General features: G+C 39.1%; 1 long non-coding RNA gene across 1 annotated transcript in view; it reads left to right on the top strand.

The window, feature by feature from the left end:
• Window positions 1-11494, top strand: part of LOC105526697 — a 12461-nt gene extending 967 nt beyond the window's left edge. Inside the window, exon 3 of the long non-coding RNA XR_001004128.1 lies at window positions 9929-11494. This is a non-coding gene — a long non-coding RNA (uncharacterized LOC105526697). The remainder of the gene's footprint in view (window positions 1-9928) is intronic.

The following is an 11494-nucleotide window of genomic DNA, read 5'->3' as shown; positions in this document are numbered from 1 at the left end:
AAAAAAAAAAAAGAAAGAAACACAAAACAGCGCAGCTCGGCGCCAGCGGGGGTGGAAAAAACAGACACAAACCATAAAAAAAGCAAGAGTTAAAATCAAATTTAAAAAAAAAAAAGGAATACAGAGATCAGAGTACTTCATGCGACTTTTATTTCTGACGTTTCTTGGTTTATTGGCCTCCCCACCCCCTCCAAAATCTGTTCTGTCCCTGAACACCACTGTCTGTCCATGAGTGCCAGTCACAAAGACTCTTGCTCCCAAGTGCTGCAGACCCAGCATCACATGAGAAACCACATGACAAACTGCAGTCGGCTGCTGATGTGGTCAACTCGTTCACCCAGGCAGGGGGAGCAGGAGGGAGACAAACCTCAAGTGAGACATGCCCCTCTCAGGCAGCCAGGAAGACATTTCCTTAAAAGAACAATGAGAAGCATGCCTCTGAAGCTTGCTTGGGAATACATATACACTTTTACATATGCGCACTTACAGAGACTAAAGAGGCCGTGGATACTTGAAGATATTCTGAGGATGCTGTACCACAGACACTAGCTGGATGGCAGCAATATTACTTCTAGTTTGTATTAGTCAAAGCGGATTCCACTTAAGTGGATTCCTGAAAAGCACACACCACGTCTTCATAGCATGATCAGGCTTGGAAAACCAATTCTATTATCTCTCCCTGCAATCTGTATCTGAACCTGCATTCTGAATAATTTATTTTTAGACTAATAAGATGCTTGCCAAGACTGCTCCCTTTCTTCGGTAAGCAGCACAGGCAATATTCACCCGAGCAGGAAAGCTTTGTCCCTTTGTGGAGAGAAGAGAGGAGGTGGTTTTTTAAAAAAATGCAATTTCTTATTTAAAGGCAGACAAACATATAGCAATAAAGTTCTCGCAAGTAATCTTAAAAACAAGTGAAATGTTTCTGCTTCATTGAATCGACATGTCTCTTATTTGCAGTTTGGCATCTCATGCTGGCAAATGGTGGTGATATTTTTCTAACACTGCTCATGGCTGCAGCTACAGCCCTTAAGCCACATGGATATTGCTACTTCTCAGCAGGGTGAGAGCAAACAACTGCTTTCTGGAGCACCTTTCTGTGGAAGTGCTGCACTGCCAGGTATGTTTTACTAGTTACATTAAGGCAAGTACAAGTGAGATTGCCTCAGGGTCTGTAGATTCTGTCACTCTTCCTGGAATTAAGTAAGTTGCCTATTTGGGATGTCCTTCCCAAGATGTGAGAGGTATGCCTTTTTAGCAAAATTGATTATGCCAGCTAACTAGAACTGGAGAACCATTAAACAGGTGGGAGATAATTGTCTACAACATGTCTTATTGGACTGTGTGGATAGCAAAGTAAGTGGCCATTGATTCATTTGAGATGCCCTTTCAGCCTCTCACCATATAAGTGTGTCAAGGATGGCCCCAGACACTGGGGTTCTAGTGATGAGCAAGAGATGCATGGTCTCAGACATCCTGGAGCTCAAGGTCCAGTAACTGCATACGTCTTTTGTCCTTCAAGACAACCTTTTCCCAATTTGAATTCTCCAAAGTTAACCAAGCAAGAGATCCAGCAGTCACTTTTTTACCCTTGCCTCTTCAACATCCTCTATGATCTCCCAGTTCCTATATATTCTCTCTTTACCATCTGTCCTTGGATTTAAGATTTCTTCTCCATTCATTCCTAGAGTCCAAGCTCAGGTACTAATACCCTCCTCTCTGGTCAGCCTCTTTTTGTTTCATTCCATTTGGCAGCCTGCCACCAAACTAATCCTACCAAACCACCACATTCATGATGTCCAGAACTACTGTCCAGATGGGCTAGACAACCTTTTGTCCAAAACCAAGGTGGCTCCTTATTTCTTCACATTCATACTCTACCAGTCAAGACACTCTATTATCTGATTATCCATTGTCTGTTTAAACAGATTGGTCTATTAATGATCTTCTGATCACATCCTTGATTGAATCAGAAAAAAAATTGGGAGCTTAATTTTGTTAATAACAAGGCACAAAGCATTGTACAAGAAACAAAGACACACGAAGCACTGTCCCTGCCCTCAGAGAACATACACTCTATAGAGTCTATGCCACTTTTTTCTATCATTACTAACCATTTATTATCTTCTATTGCTAGTCATTTCTTCAGGTTTTATTTCCCATGAAAATAATTAGTAAGTCTCAATCCACTTGCTAAATGTGGGTCAGATAAATGGTGCCACAGAAGGGCTGAAAAAGGAACAAACACTTCTACTTAAATGTCTGGGGAGGTTCCCCAAGTTCCCTGGGATTTGCAGTGAGCTATAAAATATTTGGCCAGGGAGTAGGGAGGGGTTTAGGTATTAACAACAATAGCAACGGCAGTTGTTAAAAATTAGCACTTACTATGTGCCAGCATCTATTCTAAGCATTTTAGATACATTAACCTACTTAATTTTATGAGAAAATACTTTTAATAAGTTATTTTCAGTGATATACAGACAGAAGCACAAAAGAGAGGTTAAATAAGTTGTCCAAACTACACAGCAAGTAAGTAGTAAAGCACGTCTGGTCCCCAAGCGCATGGTCTTAACCACCATGCTGTCCTGCTTTGGAAATGAAAGAAATTATGGGAGGGAGACCAGATAGGTGAAAATACATACATATGTCTGAAGGTGGATAAAGGAATCACTGTGGTTCAAGTCAGGTGTTAGTTCTGTAGAAGTGGGACTAGGTTGAGGAGAGCCACAATATAAAGCTAAGACATTACCCCCGTCTTCATAAACAATGGGACCAAGAACCAAATTGTAGGATAATAAGTCCAGTAGCCAAATCTAAGATTGATGGGGGAGGAAGGGATTGGATATAAGGAGACTAATCAAGAGGCTTCTGCAATTGCCTGGCTAAAAGGGAATGGTGCCCAAACCTTGGTAGTGGTGAAAGGAAAATTGAGATGGATTCTGGAGGTGTTATGAAGAAACAACATTATTGCAGTATTCTTGGAGAACAGAGAGGAGGTGATGGTAAAGCTGACTCTACATTTTGTAAAGCTCAGATGAAGAAAGAACGTAGGTCCCTGAGCTTAGGAGTTGTGTCATTCATCTTTTTTTCCCCCAGTAGCTAGCAAAATGCTTGATATGCCTTTTTAAAGTAATGAATAAATGAAGGTGATGGAAAGAGAAATGGGAACATCAGAAGTGATGATGCCACATATACCAAAAACCTCTACAGTGAATTTAGTAATTCACAGGATATCTGAGTGGCTTAGGTGGGTTGGCTTCCATCACGCCATTACTTATATAGAAATAGAATTTATTTTCTCTTTCCACCTTTGGCTTGGTTTTCAGATGCTACCTGATTTCCCCCACCACACGCCTCGGATGCTCTTCCTCAGGCTGATCTCGGTCAGGCTGTGTTTCCTCCACCCTGCCCCAGCGACCCCCATCCTTGCCCACCAGCTGCAGACTCATCCTGTCCAGATCTGACCCCTAATCAGAATGTTGCACTTATCAAGATGATAAGATAAACAGGCTAACATACCTTACCATTCTTTTATTTATTTATTTTAATAGCAAAGGGAGAAACCACAGACATTTAGCAGCCTTCTCACACAATCTTAGCTAAAAAGAATACTAAATTAATGCACGCACCTCATTTCTTGGGCAGTTAATGAAGGTTAATGTGACATACTGCCTCTGGCTCTGGAAGTTAAAAGGGGTGTTACTGCCTCATATTACAGCTGGGAAAAAAGAGTGTTAATAATCTTTCTCATCAGCAGTAAAGAATTGAGCTTTTAATACCCAGATATATTTTAGTAAAAGGCTAGTATATCATCTGTAAGTGGAGTTCAAGAGCAATGTTAGATAACTAGGGCATTTCGAGAGCCTGCTTACACCAGAGACCAAGAAAAAAAAAAAAAAAAGAACAAGAGAGGAAAAAAAACCCAAAAAACAGCCAAAACTGAATTTATTCCAAGAAAAAAGAAAAACGTGAATTTATGTTGGGAATATTTTCATTTATATCACTTTAGATCAACTCTAATAATCTTTAAATAGTAAGAAGAAAACTTGGATCTCACAAATAAGTGATTTTGAGTAAATGGGTAAATGTGTGAGCAAGGTCATTGATTCAATGATGTTCACACAAATGCATTATGTGGACCTGCTAATCTAAGAGAGTGTGGTAGGCATTATCTAGGGCCCTGAAAGAGCTTACAATACACTTACCCAGGAAGAAGACACTTCCCCTCCTTTCACAGAGGGAAGCTATTGCATTTGATGATAGTAAAAAAATAGCAGGGGAGGCAGGGTAAGTGCAGTGGCTCACTCCTGTAATCCCAGCACCGTGGAAGGTCAAGGTGGGCGGACTGCTTGAGCCCAGGAGTTCGAGATCAGCCTGGGTAACATGGCAAAACCCCATCTCTACCAAAGAAAGTACAAAAATTAGCTGGGTGTTTTGGTGTGCACCTGTAGTCCCAGCTACTTAGGAGGCTGAGGTGGGAGGACCACTTGAACCTAGGAGTTAGAGGTGGCAGTGAGCCATGATCATGCCACTGCCATCCAGCCTGGGTGACAGAGCAAGACACTGTCTCAAAAAAAAAAAGAAAGAAAGAAAAAGGATATAGTTTAAAAAAAAAAAAGGAAGGGTCTGCTCTCTTGACAGGGAGCCAACCCACCTAAGCCACCTGAAGATGTTACCATAGCAGAAAGAGCTTGCATGCTGTGAATATTCAATGAATGTGACTCTTCAATCCTTTAAGTGATATAAGAATCTATGCTTTATCTGTGCAATCCTGGGAAATATTAATGATGTGCTGATAGTGTCAAGAAAGGCAGGGTCTATAGGTTTATTTAGCAGAGTTGCTAGAGGACTTAAAACTGCATGTCATGGTTTCTAACCTCTTCAAAATGGATGCTGAATTAAGATGAGCCCTTCCCAAAGCAGACTGACAAAGTGACTAATTGCTGGCTGCTGGCAGAGGACTGATTTCCCCTCTCTCTGCCACCCAGCGTTATTACCCTTGTCCATTTCACAGGCTCCAAATGGCAAGTTTAAGGTGGAAGAACTGTGTTTGTTCACCTGTGAGTGGTTTGACCTTAGACTTTGCAGAGCACTGTCAGGAAGTCGGTTTTTCCATGCTCTTTACAGTAAACAAAGACAGTGTGGCTGGGCTCCAAATGTTACAGAAGGTCAGGGACCAAACTGCCTCAAAGACAAAGACTGCTTCCAGAAATTGAAACACAAAATAGATGTGAGCGCCATCAACATTCCACACTGTGCTCCTGTTCATTCTCAGTGTTTGCTTCAAACAATGTGACACATACCCAGCGTAGATGCATAATAGAAATAGAATCATAAAACCCCAGGTGCTGGAAAGCACCTTAAAGGTCATCTGGTCCAACCGCAAATCTAAATTGTGAATGCTGCCCTTTAAAACCTCCTCCATGTAATCATCCAGGCTCAAGGGGAACACCTCTGGTGACTATAAACGCAGTGCCCTGGGGGAGAGACAAGTCATTCTATTTTTTGAATGCAACAGCCTGAGTATTTAAAACCCCAAGCCAAGGCCTGGGTGTAGTGGCTCACGCCTGAAATCCCAGCACTTTGGGGGGCCAAGACAAGCAGATCACCTGAGGTCAGGAGTTCGAGACCAGCCTGGCCAACATGGTAAAACCCCGTCTCTACTAAAAATACAAAAATTAGCCAGACATGGTGGCAGATGCCTGTAATTTCAGCTACTCAGGAGGCTGAGGCTGAGGCATGAGAATTGCTTGAACCCAGGAGGCAGAGGTTGTAGTGAGCCAAGATCATACTACTGCACTCCAGCCTGAGAGACAGAGTGGGACTCCGTGCCAAAAAAAACAAAAAAACAAAAAAAACCAACTCTGAGCCAAAATGTCCTATTCTATGACAGCAGGAGCCTCACTGGAGCTTCTGTTTATTAGCCCTCGATTTGGAAGCTCAAATCTATCATGACTTCCACATGATGGCCCCTCAGTTACTGGAGGGCATGTATCATCCCCCCATCCAGATTTTCCTCCTCTACACAAAATATCTGCAATTTCTTTAGACATGACTCTGACTTCAAGTCTACTCAACATTCAATTTTCGAACCTAGGAATACATTCCAGTTGATCAATAGTGTTTTGAATGATGTGTCACACAAAACATAACACAAGGTCCCATGATGTGGCTACACAAAGTGAAACAGTCCTATTACTTCCATCATTCAAACTGATCATATTTCATTTAGTGCAGACTAACCTGCATTTGCTTTCCTAGTGGGTACCTCATGTTGGTGACTCTTACTGGGCTCACCTGTGCCTTTATTCGTATAGTTTCACTTAAATCACATTTCTACCATCTTCAATGTCTTTGTGCATTCATCTGACTGGTTTTGTTTTGTTGTTGGTTTTGGTTACCATATAGGATCAGGTTTTAGGTATATTTTAAAACATTTTTAAGCCAGGCATGATGGCTCATGCCTGTAAGCCCAGTACTTTGGGAGGCTGAGGGGTAGATCACTTGAGCTCAGGAGTTTGAGACTAGCCTTGGCAACATGGTGAAACCCTATCTCTACAAAAACACAAAAATTAGCCAGGCATGGTGGTGTGCGCCTATGGTCCCAGCTATTCAGGAGGTTGAGGTGGGAGGATCACTTGAGCCTGGGAGATGGAGGTTGCAGTGAGCCATGATTGCACCACTGCACTCCAGCCTGGGTGACAGAGTAAGACTCTGTCTCAAAAAAATAAAAAATAAAAAATAAAAATGAAAGGAAAGAAATAGTAGTAAGTTACTCTTGAAGGAGTCATAGATATACTTGTAAATATACATATCTATCCATGGTAAGATACAAGATTTATGAGAAGTTCTTAGAAAGCATCGAGTACACCTTCTGCTTTTCATGTATCACAACAGCACTGCATAGAATAAAATAACTCTGATTATATAAAATACCCTGGCCTAGTAGGAAAAATATGGGACTAAAAGTCAAAAGCTGTTGGATCTGGTATCTGTGTTGCTACAGACTACCTGTTTATCTGTTATATAATTATAGAAGGGTCACTTTGTCTTTTTCCAAGCTATCGTTTCCTTCATTGTAAAGTGAGAATCTCAACAATAAGCACCCTGAGTTGTACCGCATTCTAATAGTTTATATTTCTGTGGAATTCTAATTAAATTTGTAAGTCTATTCTTTAATACAATGGAATATATTGTATATTAGCCAGCGGTTAAGCCCTGACTAAAATTTTCTATAGATTTTCATTAACATTAGGTAAGTTTTACATTAAATTGTGTCTTAAGTGAGTGAATGGCATATTCACAAATCAGAAAGTTCTTATGTCCAGAGATTTTTTTTTTTTTTAAATATGCCAATTAGGGAAATTAGATAAGTCTGACTGAGGGTCCCGGAATCTTTACCCTCTGATAAAATAACAGTTTTGAATAAGTGAACCAATTACTGAGATTCTTGGGGTAAGGAATAAATGTCATAATGTGATATCATCACTTTCCTATAATCCAAATGTCTTCTTAAAATGTCTTTAATTAACTATACAGAGAGAACCTTTAGGTTGAAAAGATCTAGTTTCTTCCACATTTTTTAACTAGAGCCATGACAACAGAGTGCCTTGATGTCAATCAGCAGTTCCCACAATGGGAGTACTATTCACATTCTGAGCGAGGGGGGAGGGAATGATGGCATATGGTCATAACAAGAGAACACCCGCCCATCTTCAAATCTTGCATTCGAGTAAAATTAACTCCATGATCAGATTCTAAGACACATTCAACCCTCATAACATTAACTTCACAGAGTACAATAGTTGGTCTTTTTACTAAGTATATTACTGGACTATGCAGTTTTTCTCTGAGATTAAAAGAACTAAAATAAAAATTGGAACGGTGGGCTTCATTTTCTCAAAATCTGGGCCCAGTTTTGACCCAGACTTTCTCTGTGCATATTCCTTCAGCATCCTGACCTCAGCACCATCTTCTGTAAAACAGAGGAGGTCTCTGAGTGTCTAGGCTCTCTGCCCATATGTCAGAAAGGAGGCATGTTTTTTGGCTTTTGAAGATCCTCTGCTTTCAACATGTAAGCTGTCCAAGCAGCTTATGATCCTAGAGATCCACAAGTCATATTATATCTTAGTTTCTCTCATTTTTAAAAGCTTCATGGCAAAGACCCTAGTGCAACAATATTTTCTTAGTCTCAAATCCCTTTCTGGGCATCAGGCAGAGGGCTCTCAAGCCAAGACCCTGGGTTTCAGTAGCAGTGGGCATGCAGCACTTCAATGAGCCTGAAAAAAAAGCCACAACTACATGATGCGCACATAGTCCAGACATAGAGAGTGATGTGGAGATGGACTGATGCCTTTTGATGTTTGCAAAATATACCTAGGTAGAAAACTATTACATAATTAAGTGACCAATGACATTTGATATGAACAAAAGTTGTAAACATTAGCTTACTGTAACCAATATAATACTCTAAAATGCAATTAGCACAAATGACTACATCTCCATTCAAGTAGCAAGGCAGACTTTTAGAGGAAACCTTAAAATAATTAAAGTGGCCACGTTCAGGATGCCAAATGCATACAGGTATGTCATTGGCTGCTAAAGCAGTAAAGCTTTCTCAGGCAATAGAGGAGGCAGGCTTATGTCCAAGATTAGATTGAGTGTCTTACTGAAGTACAGTGCCCCCACTCCACTGCATTTGATGGCCTTTTCTGCAGGTCCTCCAACCAAGATCAGTGTTATAGTATTATAGTGTCTACAGGATGTAGGTATATGGAAGGGAAGAAAGGATGGCAGAACTGGAAGGAAAAGATGTTCATTTTTTACTTCATTTGACTCAATGCATGCTTTATGTAGAATTCATCCCACAAGGTCAAAAACCTAATTAGGCTTTATTTTAAAAGTTCTGAAACATGCAGTAAATCCCATGTGATTTTTTTCATATGAGCTGTGACTCAGTGATTGAATTTATGTTCATGAAAATAATTCAGCTTACATCAAACACTGGTTCCTGATACTCCCTTTCCCAAAACACACAAACACACACTCACAGTTCATATATAAATAGATATGTGTATGTTTTATTAAGATTATAAAGTTATAAAGTGTATATAACTGTGTAAGTATGCAAAATTATACATATAGAAGACAGTATCAACATAAATAATTTATCTTAATTTAATAGAGTTGGCTTAATTTTTGATACTTTATATTCAAAGACAAATATTTTTATTACTGAGGATACTGAAAAGAATATCTTTTTTCAGAATCTAAAGAAAATTTAAAAATAATTATTCAAATATGTTGCTATATCGACGCAAATGTAGCACCTCTTCATATGCCTTCTTTGAAAGGAGAAACTTTTGTTTATACGAGTATACTAAAAAGGCCAAAATGATCTTAATACTTTTAGGTTACTAAGGCTGCAAAAAAGACATATTGATCAGTAAGTGGTTTATCAGGTATAGTTAAATGTAAAATGTAAAACCTTGGGAAAAGAATAAATCTAGTAATACTGGACAATTAATACTACATTTTAGACACTGAGCACTTCGCATTTACTGAATTAGGCACTATTTCAATCTCCATTTTATAGATGAGAAAACTGCAGCAACAGAGAAGTTCAATAATGACCAAGGCCACACAGCTAAGACATGGGAGAGCCAGACTGCATATTCAGGTAGTGAGGCTCCAGAATTCTTGCCCCAGAGTCCGTTACTCTGCCTTGTATCTCTTCCTTCTTTTTCTCTTCTCCCACCTGACCCCTAATACCCAAAACCATATCAAAGGCAGAACCCTCTCCTGAATCCGTTCAGGCCTCGTAGTTAGTGTCCATGATACAGAACGAGGCTTTCTAAAGGAGTTTTAGAAACATTTTATCTAATTGTCATAACAACTCTGCCAGTGTGCTATTATCCTCTTTTGACAGATGAGGAAACTGAAACTCACAGAGATTAAGTAACATCCTCAAGATCAAAAAGGTAACAAACGATTGAGGCAAGATTCAGATACTACTCTACATGACGGGAAAACCTGTGCTCTTGGAATAACAGTCATAGTACAATAGATCAAGTTCAAAGCATCATCTAAGTCAAGGAAAACCAGTAAAGAGGTTTGGAGAGACAAACAGGGTCAACTCCAGGCATCTGGGTCAGCAGAAATGGCACCACTGAGCAGCACTGAGACTGTAGGATCACGGATCAGAGGCTGCTTCCTCTTTGCTTCTGGGCATCAGCCTCATGTCCACTCAAAGTAAATGGCCCCTCTGACTGGAATCGGAGGTGGCTGGGTCATCTCACAGAGCCAAACAAATACAATTAGCTGTTGCAAAGCCTTTTGGGAATTATTCCCAGTGTAAATAAACACATAACCATGTATCAAGAGCCTTGATAAAGTCCAAAAACAAGCGAACTTGGAGTATCTAAGAGAAAAGACCAGAATGTAAATGAAAAACCAAATAAACTGGGGCAAACTATAGGATAGGGCCCTGTCTGTGATGGCCTGCATATGACAAGCCATAGAAAAACAATGGTGAATTCTGGGTAATAAGAAATGTCAATGAGATGGAAGAACCACCTGTTTTATGTAAAGCTCCAAATAACCAGATCACAGTGGACAGCCACTCAAATAATGCCTTCATAATACAGAGTATTATTGAGAATAACTCAATTCACAGAGAGCTTAAGGCAGCCAATATTTGATAGCCTGTCAGAAAAAAACAGAACAGTAATTACAGAAAAGAATCATATCCTCAGAAAAACAAAAATTAATCAAACTAAGTTTGTAAAGTCTATCTTACAGACACATTGTCTGGACTGGTCCTCTCAAAAATACTGTTTTTTTTTAAATTTTATTTTATGCCAATTTAATTATTTAATGATTTTTGTCTTATTACTTCAGAACTGGAAATATCCTATGACTCATAACATCTTACAACCTTTCTACTTTCTTAAAGAATCTCAAGTTTATAATCACAAGGGATAGGATTATTTTTCAAAAATTAAATGATGATATAACGGTTACTATGTGTATTGTAGAAAAATCAACCTTATTACAACTGCAACAATAGCATTAAAAAATATGAGTAATTCTAATCAACTTGAGATAAGGTCTAATCAAACACAAATACAACTGATAAATTTCATTAAATAGCATGGAGATTAAATTAAAACACTATTATGTAATAAAAACCTTTAGTGGTACTAAAATTTTAGAACAGTTCAGATATACAGAAAAATTTCAAAGATATAAAGAGTTTTCATTTTTTTCCTATTACTAACCTCTCATATTTGTCACAACTAATGAATATTCAATACAGTATTATTAACTAAAGCCCATACATTTATTCAGATTTCCTTAGTTTTTAGCTAACATTCTTTTTATTTGTTCCAGGATCCCATCCGGGTCACCACATTGAATTTATTTGCCATTTTAGGTACCTCTTGGCTGTGAGTTTCTCAGACTTTCCTTGTTTTTGATGACCTTGACAGTTTGA

This window comes from Colobus angolensis, unplaced genomic scaffold (genome assembly GCF_000951035.1).
Source record: "Colobus angolensis palliatus isolate OR3802 unplaced genomic scaffold, Cang.pa_1.0 Scaffold6, whole genome shotgun sequence".
Classification (NCBI taxonomy): Eukaryota; Metazoa; Chordata; class Mammalia; order Primates; family Cercopithecidae; genus Colobus; species Colobus angolensis.
This window is presented reverse-complemented; position numbering and strand designations above follow the sequence as displayed.